Below are 10,453 nucleotides of genomic sequence, written 5' to 3'. Positions count from 1 at the left end.
GGCAAAAAAAGCACTCCACATCACCTTAATTTTTAATAAATGAATTTGCATTTAGAGACCCAGTCTGGGTATCGAAGTCCTCGGATTAAAGCCCCGCTTTAACCTAATAATTGGTAATTAAAATTTTAAGAAGGAACCACAGTTTTCTTGATAAGGTTTATCACTTAATTAAAAATTCACCCATTTCTTAATAAATTTATTAAAATGAACCCTTCATTAAATTAATTCCCCCTCACTGCACTTATTTCCCCTTTTTAATGAACTCGTTTCATGGGATGGATACGTGAAGTCTTCAGAGTTGTCTCCATGGTCAAACATGATTATCAAAGTTGTGGTCCTGATATGTGTGGGTTGTTATTATGTTTTGGTTCAGTTTTTTTGTTACGGTTAAGGGTACGGTGTGTAGTTTTTTCTTTATTGCCTGATACGAGGATTTGGGTGTTTGCATGTTGCATAGCATGAAGCTTTCGGCCGCATATGTCTAGAGGTCATGTCGAATTTTTTCTAGGATGTGGTTTGCTTGGGGATAGTTGGTCGAGTCACGTTTTACCGTTTTGGTTGATATCTTATCCTTGGTTTTTGTCTGTTGCTTTGCAGGCATTCTCTTTGTTTGTCTGTGTTTGTGGTGTGTGTGTAACCATCTGAATGGCGCCCTCTCGTACTCCTCCCCCGATTCAGTATGTTCCTCTAGCTGTCCATGATTATTCTTTGTTACTGGATTCGGCCGTTGTCGCTAAAGCAGGCTTGTCCAAGTTCGTGAGCTTGTCTTTCCCCCTGGTTCTAGATGATCCTTCCCTTTGTGACAAGTTTCTAACCTCTTATAGCAAGAGGTCTGGTCCAGTCCGTGGCACTATTGTTCTTCTGACACCGAAGAGTCTAGGAAAGGCTCTTGGTCTGCCATATCGTGGGGAATTTGTCCCTGCTGCCAGACAATTGTTTACCAATGATGATATTTTGAAGTTGTTGCAGAAGCAGACTTAAGATATTCTTGATCCGAAGAAGGTCATTACCACGTCAGGAGTGGGTGTTTCCATGATTTCCAATCCCTTATGGAAACAGATATGCCAATTCCTTCAGGACAGGTTCATGCCTACAAAATCCCCATCTCATTATCTTTCCAAGGAGTTGTTTACAGCTTCACGAATGATTTTGAAAGGCATAACCATTGATTGGAGTATCTACCTCCTCTCCAAGATGGATCACCATTTTATCCGAGCTACTTGAGGAAATGTGACTAATGTTACATTTGGGTCCTTTCTCTATGTTTTCTTGCTACATGCTGCCCCGGCAAATGAAGTTCCTTTACCTCTAGTGGATCCTCCAGAAGTTCCTCCTCTACCTCGTAATGAAGATGATGAAGTGATAATTGAGGATGATGGTTCTCCTCCTCCCCTCGTCATTCAGAGAAAACGCCTCAAGAGGGTGGCTGATTCAATGTCTAATCCTCCAGTTCCAGTCACAATTCCTGCCCAGTCTTGCAGCAACTTGCCTGCATCTAATAATCGCCCCCCCCCCCCCACGTGGAAGATCCTAGAAGCTTCTATAAAGGAGCTTTTTAAGCCCCCTTTCCCCCTAGCTTTATTACACCCCCCCGGTTTTAATCCTCCTAAGGCCCTTTCATCCTCCTTCTTGTGCCTTTCCTAAAACCCTTTCATACCCCCCCATGATTTAACCTTTAAGCCATTTGTTATGGGCTTTGAAACCTTTTCTCCCCGTGTGTCTAAATCCCCCCTTTTCGATGGGTGTTAGAACCCCTACGTTTTACCCATGAAGCTTTTCCCGTAGGCCTTAAAAACCCTTTTTTTTCTCCCTGCTGGTAACCCCTATAAGCCCCCTTCCTCTTGAGTCTTGGAACCCATTCCCCTTCGTGTTCTATAATCCCTTAGACCCCCTTTTTGCATGGATATTGGAATCACCCTCCCCCCCCCCCCCCCCCCCCCCGTGATTAAACCTTCTCTAACCCTTCCCTTGTGGTGTATTGAGAACCCTTTCCTCCAAGTTGACCTAAGGGTCCTTCGACCTTACTTATAACCTTTATGGTTACTATATTCCCTTAGAGTTCTCTCCCACACCTTGTGTCTTTTCCATCCCTTTTCATTCCTCGTTTGAACGAGTCATTAAAAGGCCATTAAGCCTTCCCCATGGCTTCAATGGGTCTTAGCCATAAAAGATTCTGAAACACCCTTTCGAATTCCCCAACTTCAAGGAGGGAGCCTTCCAAAAGCTACTTTCGACGGACGGTGCAAGGAAGCGACGGTGGAATTCTGAAAAAAAGAGTGTAAAGCTGCTTCCATGTTCGAAGGACTACAACTGTGATGCCTCCTAAGAAAGTCCAAGGAGTAGCTGCGGGAGGTGCATCTCCCGGTATCCATGTGGATATCTCACCCCAAAACCAGGTTTTTTCTTCTTGGCTTTAATTCAGTTTTAAGTCAATCATGCAAAAGGGAAATTGTTAGGGATGGGATATATTTGTCCGAGTTATTTGTAATGAAGGATTTTAGCTTATTTGAATGAATGATAATGTATAGAACTTAGTTTTCTTCGAATAACATCGAGCATTATAAATTACGAGCAAGATTATCTATTTACTATAGTAGTATATTTTAGTTAATTCCTAAAAGGTATAGAAATTATATCTTGCACCATTAGTCTTATTCCTTTTCGCAACGAATCATTGTAAATGATTAAATTCATGAAAGGTTTCTTTCGTTGCTCAAATTACTAGGAAGTTATCATTGCTAATTGCACATCTTAGCAAGGGAAATGTTTGTTATTTGGCATGAGTTCATCTGCAAGGAAAAAGGAAGTTTAAATTGAACTGTATTGACTGAAAAGTAAATTGTCACAAGGATAGCAAAACCGTGACAAGACGATTAATATTATCTTCCAAAAGATAACCAAACCAATCTAAACATAGAAATATTCATACCCTAAGCACTTGACTACTTTCCTTATTGTAGGGTCAAAAAAATTCATAAAGATAAAGAACTAGGGCTGTCCCCGAGATCCTTAAAAAGAAACCCTAGGCCCGACATACGTCAGCTTAAAGGATCTAAAACGGATTATTCCATCGCAGGACTTGCGCAGCAAGTACGAAATCATTTAGTCTTGTGATTGATTCACAAGGAGAAAGGGTAAAAACCCTCAACAAGGATGGCAGATCCCTACGCAAGTTATCTTGCAAAAGGATGTATTTTTGGATATCCTCCTACATAAGGAAGTTGTAAACCGGAAACTAGCATATCTAAGGAACTTTAGGGTTGACCAAGTTGGGTTAATAAGGTACGCCCTACACCGGAATGTAAAGGATCTTGCCAATTTACAAGCCACCTTGGGAACGAGTGCTGATACACTCAAAATAAAAGAACACTTCCTTAGCCGTTTGCCAAACAACACGGTTGATTAATGGAAATGTTTGTGCTTGCTAGAGATTTTAGGGCTCTGTTTGAATTATGAATTACAAATTAAATAAATACCTATACTTCAAGTTAAAGGCCTGAAGGAAGAGGCAGTTCCAGTTACCCCCGACTACCTGCCTAACCCTAACCAAGGGGGTTGTTCACCGCACCGGGAATGTGGACCGAACCCGGCGCAAGAGGTCTCTCCGTTGAGCTCTACTTGGAGTAGGAGGACGCTTGGGTGCTAGGGGGGGCTCTGGCCGTAAATCCCTCGCCTTTCGGGTCTTGCACAAGAGGCTAATGTGACTCGGGATTGATCTCAAGGCCCGCATACTAGTCTACGGGCAGAAGCTTGGAATAGTGATCACTATGGATTACTGGATAGCCTTCGGGCAGATTATGGACAAGCCTACGAGCGGAACTCCTTGTATTTCAAAGATAAAATGATGAAATGTTTTAAAAAAAAGAACTTGATTGATATTGTTTTTCTATGTCACGTGATAAGATTACGTGAAGGAACCCGTGCTTAACAGGATTAATTAAAGAAGCTGATTGTTATATGTCAAATTAATGTGTTAGATAATTACATAACTAAAACAAACCGAGGAAAGTGCGGAGGATGGGCCATGGATCCGTGCTACGGTTGGGTGGTCCTGGTTAGCCGGGAACTTTTATCAAAAATCTCGAAGAACAGTAGGATGATGATCATCATCAAAACGAATAACGAGAACGATGACCTAGAGTTACGTCTTACCCGATTTATGCTATCTTAGGGGAATGGAATGGGACTATGCCTTATGGCAGAGAGGTTGAGCCTTGCATCCCTCTCGTTTCCCATTCTCCTTGAACCAAGTGCAGCGTGAATCCGCTTCGGACCTGGCGTTTCTGTGTAAAGTAGTTCACTCGGGTCTGACGCTAGTTGCTGTTAGCTAATGACCAATCAGGAAAACCCTAATTTCGGTCGATCCTAAGTGGGAACGGCCAGGATACTTCCGCTACGTGGCAAACGCGGGAAGACCTAGATCGCAAAACCCGTAACATTCCATGGGAGTGCCGGGTGGAGTTTTCTAGACATCCTTTCCGATGGACTGCTAAGACGTGTCCTGGATGATACTAGAGGACACGTTACAGTTGGTATCAGAGCCGACCAACAACGGAATTGTTTTTTTTATAAGATCTCAATAAATTAAAGTAAAGAAATTATTGATGTCCAAACATTTCATTACCTTCAATGCTGTCTTGCAGAATTATGAAGCGTGGAACAAGTTTTTGGTATTTCGGGTCATGTTTATGACTGCAATGCATTCTCCGCTTTACAGACAAAGAATTGGGATGATGAACATCCTGGAGCAGATTTATAATCCATCACCTTTATACATAGAACGAAGATAGACGGGGTCTTCAGGAATCTACTATATAGCCGCCCACCGGTTTGCTTATTTACAGACCAACCTAAAGAGGATCAAGTGGCTAGAAGACTTGAAAATCGTGAAGCTGTTCATTTTTGTGGAAGCTCACATAAATTCGACTTTACATATTCAAGGTCGGAGGGTTGAGATGAACTCATATGTATATGAGGAAGTAACCTGTATAATCCCAGCCGACAGGATTAAAGTGTTGGGCCGCCATGAGAAGTATGGATTCCAACGGAAAGGGTATCCTGAACTTCCAATGAATTATCGATTCCTAAAGATCCATGACCCAAAACCCTACTATTACACAGTTCCTGTAGAGAAATGCAATACAATGTTGTTCTCCCCAAACTGAATATAACGATTGGCTTATCATTACATGAAATGTTGTATTCAAAAAGGCTATGCCCATGTAAATACAAATAAAGACTTCTTTTTATCAATATCTGGCTGTGCATAAGAATTGTTAAAAAGGTTAAGTAGCTACATTGTTTATGAGATAGCTGAACTAAAAATGAAAGATAAGCTAACATCGATTATCATATAATAACGTTAAGAAAACCTTTATCTAGGCACAACCCCAGGTACAGGTTCCAAATTCGCCTCTTACATCAAGTACTGCTGTGATCCAGGAGAAGAAGTTCCTCCTCAAGCAGATAAAGCCACCTGAGTTTGACGGGAGAGGTAGATTCGTCCAGGCTGATGCTGAAATTTGGATTGAATCCATGGAGGATTACTTTGAAGCAGCTGGTACTGCACCTACCAATCAGGCCATGCTCGCCAAGTTAAAGCTCACCGGTGAAGCTAGACTTTGGTGGAAGCAATGGTACAGGGATTAAGGGATTTTAGAGGGGTCCATTACCTGGGAGAAGCTGAAGAAAGCCGTGCAGGGAAGATACTTACCACCTGCATATCGTACGCAGAAAATGAATGAGTTCTACGAGCTAAAACAGCTAGGACTCACTCTTGACGCATACTACTCTAAATTCGTCTCACTTTTAAAGTATGTGCCACAGATGGACATGACGTAGCAGGTGTCCAAATTTTGTGTGGGCTTAAATCCACCAGTAAATACCCGTCTCGAATCTATGTGTCCATCAGATCTTCAGGATGCACTCATTCGAGCGGCGCCTATAATTCAGGAGGTGCAAGCTAGACCAAGGGGTAACAAAACTTGGCCTTATAGTGACTCGAACAGAGGAGCATTCAGACCTCAAATGAAGAGAGTTCAAGGTCATAATCAAGGACAAAGAAAGAAAGCAAGGACAAATAACGTCAACAACTTTGTTCCTACTCAAAGTAATGGCCAAAACCTCCGTTGTTTCCACTGCAACGAACCCGGTCACTTCAAGAGGCAATGTCCCAAGCTCAGCGGAGGACATCGTCAAACGCCTTTCCAAGGAGCAGGCTGTGGTCGAGGAGCCGTTACCCGTGGAAGAGGAAGAACCGCTTGCATTGCCAATAGGCAAAGATGCGAAGAAGAAGAAGAGGAAGATCCGTCTATGGAAGCTGAATTCGAAAAAGGGACAGTCCATGCCGCTTTACACAAGAAAGGGCCAAATCGCCAGTTCTCGGTGATTCAGACACCGTCGGACTATCAAGGTAAAGGTTTCAAAACCTTGATTGATTGTGGCAGTACACATTCCTTTATCTCACCAGCATGTGCAAAAAGATTAGGAATAGCCACAGTAGAAGCACCTACCTTGCTTGTGGAATTGGCAAATGGTCGTGAGGTAACTTGTACCAGGCAAACTGCTAAGGTGTAATTCTTTCTAGGAGGAAAGAAGACTTCAATCAATTTCAGAGTCATGAATTTAGGTATCCATGAGTGTCTACTCGGAATGGATTGGCTTAAGCCCAATGACGCCCACATTCACTGTGGAAAGGGTCAAGTTTCCTTTCGAAACTCTGAAAGGGAATTTGTCACAACTTTAGGTGAGGCAGGAGTGCCAAGAATCCAATTGGCCAAAGTATCTCGAATCATAAAAGGAGTCAGAAAAGGATTACCCGTTTACTTGATCAAACTCAACAAGTTAGATCAAAAGCAAGAGTCTCATGAGGGACCTTCTTGGCTAAAGGAATACACTGATGTATTCCCTGAAGAATTGACCGAACTTCCGCCTCAAAGAGAAGTGGATCATGAGATTAGGCTAGTACCTGGAGCTGCACCAATTGCAAAGAGACCTTATTGAATGTCCATACGAGAAGCAATTGAGTTGAAGGAACAACTCAAGCAACTGTTAGATCAGGGTTACATCTGGCCTAGCAATTCACCGTGGGGAGCTCCAGTACTATTCCAGAAAAAGAAAGATGGGACACTTCGACTATGTATTGATTACCAAGGGTTGAATCAATCAACAGTCAAGAACAAGTATCCTATTCCTAGAATAGATGAGCTTCTCGATCGTCTTCAAGGTTCAAAGATCTTCTCCAAGATTGATCTCAGGTCAGGTTACTATCAGATAAGGATCAAGGAAGAAGATATTCCAAAGACGGCCTTCAATACAAGATATGGACACTTTGAGTTCTTGGTTATGTCATTCGGACTTACAAATGCACATGCCACCTTCAATAGATTAATGCAAGATATCTTTAGACCATATCTTGATGATTTTGTGCTTGTCTTCTTTGATGACACTTTAGTCTATTCTAAACAGGAAGAAGATCATGAACCTCAACTTCGGATTGTCCTTGAGACAATGAGGTCTCATAAGCTGTATGCAAAAATGAAGAAGTGTGCATTCTTCAAGCGTCGGATTGAATATCTGGGATTCATAGTATCATCAGAAGGAATATCAGTAGACCCAGCCAAGGTCAGAGATGTGCTTGAATGGCCAATACCAGTATCCATCAAAGAGATACGTACCTTTCTTGGATTGACAGGATGGTATAGGGTCTTCATAAAAAACTATGCTTTGATTGCAGCACCTCTTACAGACTTACTAAAGAAGCAGAATTCCATTACATGGTCAACTTCCGAACAAAATAGCTTCGACAAATTGAAGCAAAGTTTGGTATCAGCACCTATTCTAAAAATTCCTGACCTCAATAAGGAGTTCGAGGTAGTAACTGATGCTAGCATTCTTGCCTTGGGGTGTGTACTTATGCAGGAAGGTCATCCAGTAGCATACTCTTCAAGGAAATTGAAGAGTCATGAAAAGAATTATGCCACGCATGATCTGGAATTACTAGTTGTCATCCATGCTCTAAAGCTTTGGAGACACTACCTGTTGGGTAACAAGTTTACTCTAGTAACCGATCATAAGAGTCTCAAATGGATTTTTACCCAGAACGAGCTCAACATGAGGCAACGTCGGTGGATTGAAGTATTGGAGGAATATGATTTTGAAATCAAGTACCGACCAGGGAAGGATAATGTAGTTGCCGATGCACTCAGTCGCAAGGCATTCCTAAATTCCCTAATCTTGCAGAATCCATCAACGGCCAGATCTTTGGCTACAAAAGTATCTATGCCAAACAATCATATACTTGAACTAGCTAGAGAGGAAGCATGCCATGATTTGGCCTACCAAACAATGATAAAGGAAATATCTACTAAGGAGCAGAATCAGAAGTTGCAAACTAAGTACCAGGAATTTTCCATTGATAATGGACTTGTCTACTACAGAACAAGGCTGTGTATACCAGCAAGCCAGTCACTTAAGCAGAAGATATTATGGGAAGCTCATGATTCTCCTTTCGCAGGACATCCTGGCTATGCTAAGACTCTTAATGCAGTTAGGAAGAGCTACCATTGGGAGAGGCTTAAAGGTGACGTTCTCAAATATGTTACTGAGTGTTTGTCTTGCCAACGTATCAAAGCCGAACATGTCATGATGCCAGGGAAACTGCAACCGCTTGACATTCCCCAAATGAAATGGGAATTCATCAGTATGGATTTTGTTGTGGGCCTACCCCAAGTCCAAGGAGGATACAATTCCATTATGGTTGTGGTTGACATGCTTACCAAGGTTGCACACCTGATTCCAGTAAAGACAAACTATAAAGCCTCCAACATTGCAAGATTTTTTATCAAGGAGATATTCAAGCTACATGGGTTACCTAGAGGAATCATTAGTGATCGAGATTCTCTCTTCACATCACACTTCGGGAGAGCTATCTTTGAAGCTATTGGGACTCAACTCTATTTTAGCACCACTTACCATCCCCAAACGGATGGCCAAACAGAGCGAGTAAATCAAATCATCGAAGATATGCTTAGGGCATACTGCTGTCGAGAGCCGAAGAGGTGGATTCAATACTTGCCATTAGTTGAATTTTCCTACAATGCTTCTTACCAGCAGAGCATTTTGATGACTCCTTTCCAAGCATTGTATGGTCATGATTGTCAAAGTCCCCTAAACTTTTTTGATCCAACCCTAAGAGTTGAAGCATCAAGACAGATGTTGGAAGACATGGATGATCAAATAAAGTCAATAAGACAAGACATACAAGTGGCCAAGGATAGACAAAAGGCATACGCAAATTTGAAACGTCAAGAAAGAGTCTTCGAAGAAGGAGACATGGTCTTCATTCGTGTACGCCCTAAAAAGAGTTCTCTATCCCTAGGAGAATGCAAGAAGCTAAGTCCAAGGTATTGTGGGCCGTACAAAATCCTCAAATGCCTAGGACCCAATGCTTATAGATTGCAACTCCCTGAGAACCTAAAGGTTCACAACGTATTCCATATCAGCCTATTGAAAAAATATGTACCCAACCCTAATCATGTACTTGATGATCAACAAATTGTAATGCCTAGTCAAGGAGTCCTTGAACTAAGGCCGGATAGGATCTTAGATGTTAGGGAGAGACAATTAAGATCTAGAACCTTAAGAGAATGCCTTGTCCAGTGGAAAGATTATTCCGAAGAGGATGCCACCTGGGTAGATGAAGGCACTCTCAACCATCAGTATCCCCAGTTTATCTCGAGATGAGGATATCTCGATTCTTCTAAGGGGGAGAGAATGTAATATATTAAAAGAAAAAAAAATTTCACCTTCACGGCGGCGTGTGGAGCGGGAGCATGTGAGGTGGAATGGAGGAGCCAGCAAGCTCCTCGCTAGAGCTTGTTTGGCTTCCTTGCCATGCATGATGACACGTAAGGGGGGAGGGATTCTCTCCCCCCCTATAAAATTAGGGAGGGAAGAACGATCGAGGAGGCTGCCATATCCTACTGAAGAGACGAGGAGAAAGGAGAGAGGGAGAGTTGCTCATGAGTGCAAGGGGAGGACGCCGTGAGCTGGGAGAGACTATGGTGGATGTAGTCGACGGGAGGGAATGCTACTCTATGCTGCTGTCGTGAGGACGGAGCTGCCGCGGCCATCTGATAATTGCCCCCCCCCCACGTGGAAGATCCTAGAAGCTTCTATAAAGGAGCTTTTTAAGCCCCCTTTCCCCCTAGCTTTATTACACCCTCCCCCCCCGATTTTAATCCTCCTAAGGCCCTTTCATCCCCCTTCTTGTGCCTTTCCAAAAACCCTTCCATACCCCCCCATGATTTAACCTTTAAGCCCTTTGTTATGGGCTTTGAAACCATTTCCCCCCGTGTGTCTAAATCCCCCCTTTTCGATGGGTGTTAGAACCCCTATGTTTTACCCATGAAGCTTTTCTCGTAGGCCTTAAAAACCCTTTTTTTTTCTCCCT

This window comes from Lygodium microphyllum, chromosome 21, assembly GCF_053477565.2.
Source record: "Lygodium microphyllum isolate KBCC chromosome 21, Lygodium_microphyllum_v1.1.10, whole genome shotgun sequence".
Taxonomy (NCBI): Eukaryota; Viridiplantae; Streptophyta; class Polypodiopsida; order Schizaeales; family Lygodiaceae; genus Lygodium; species Lygodium microphyllum.
The sequence above is the reverse complement of the archived record's forward strand: the minus strand, read 5'-3'. Positions refer to the sequence as shown.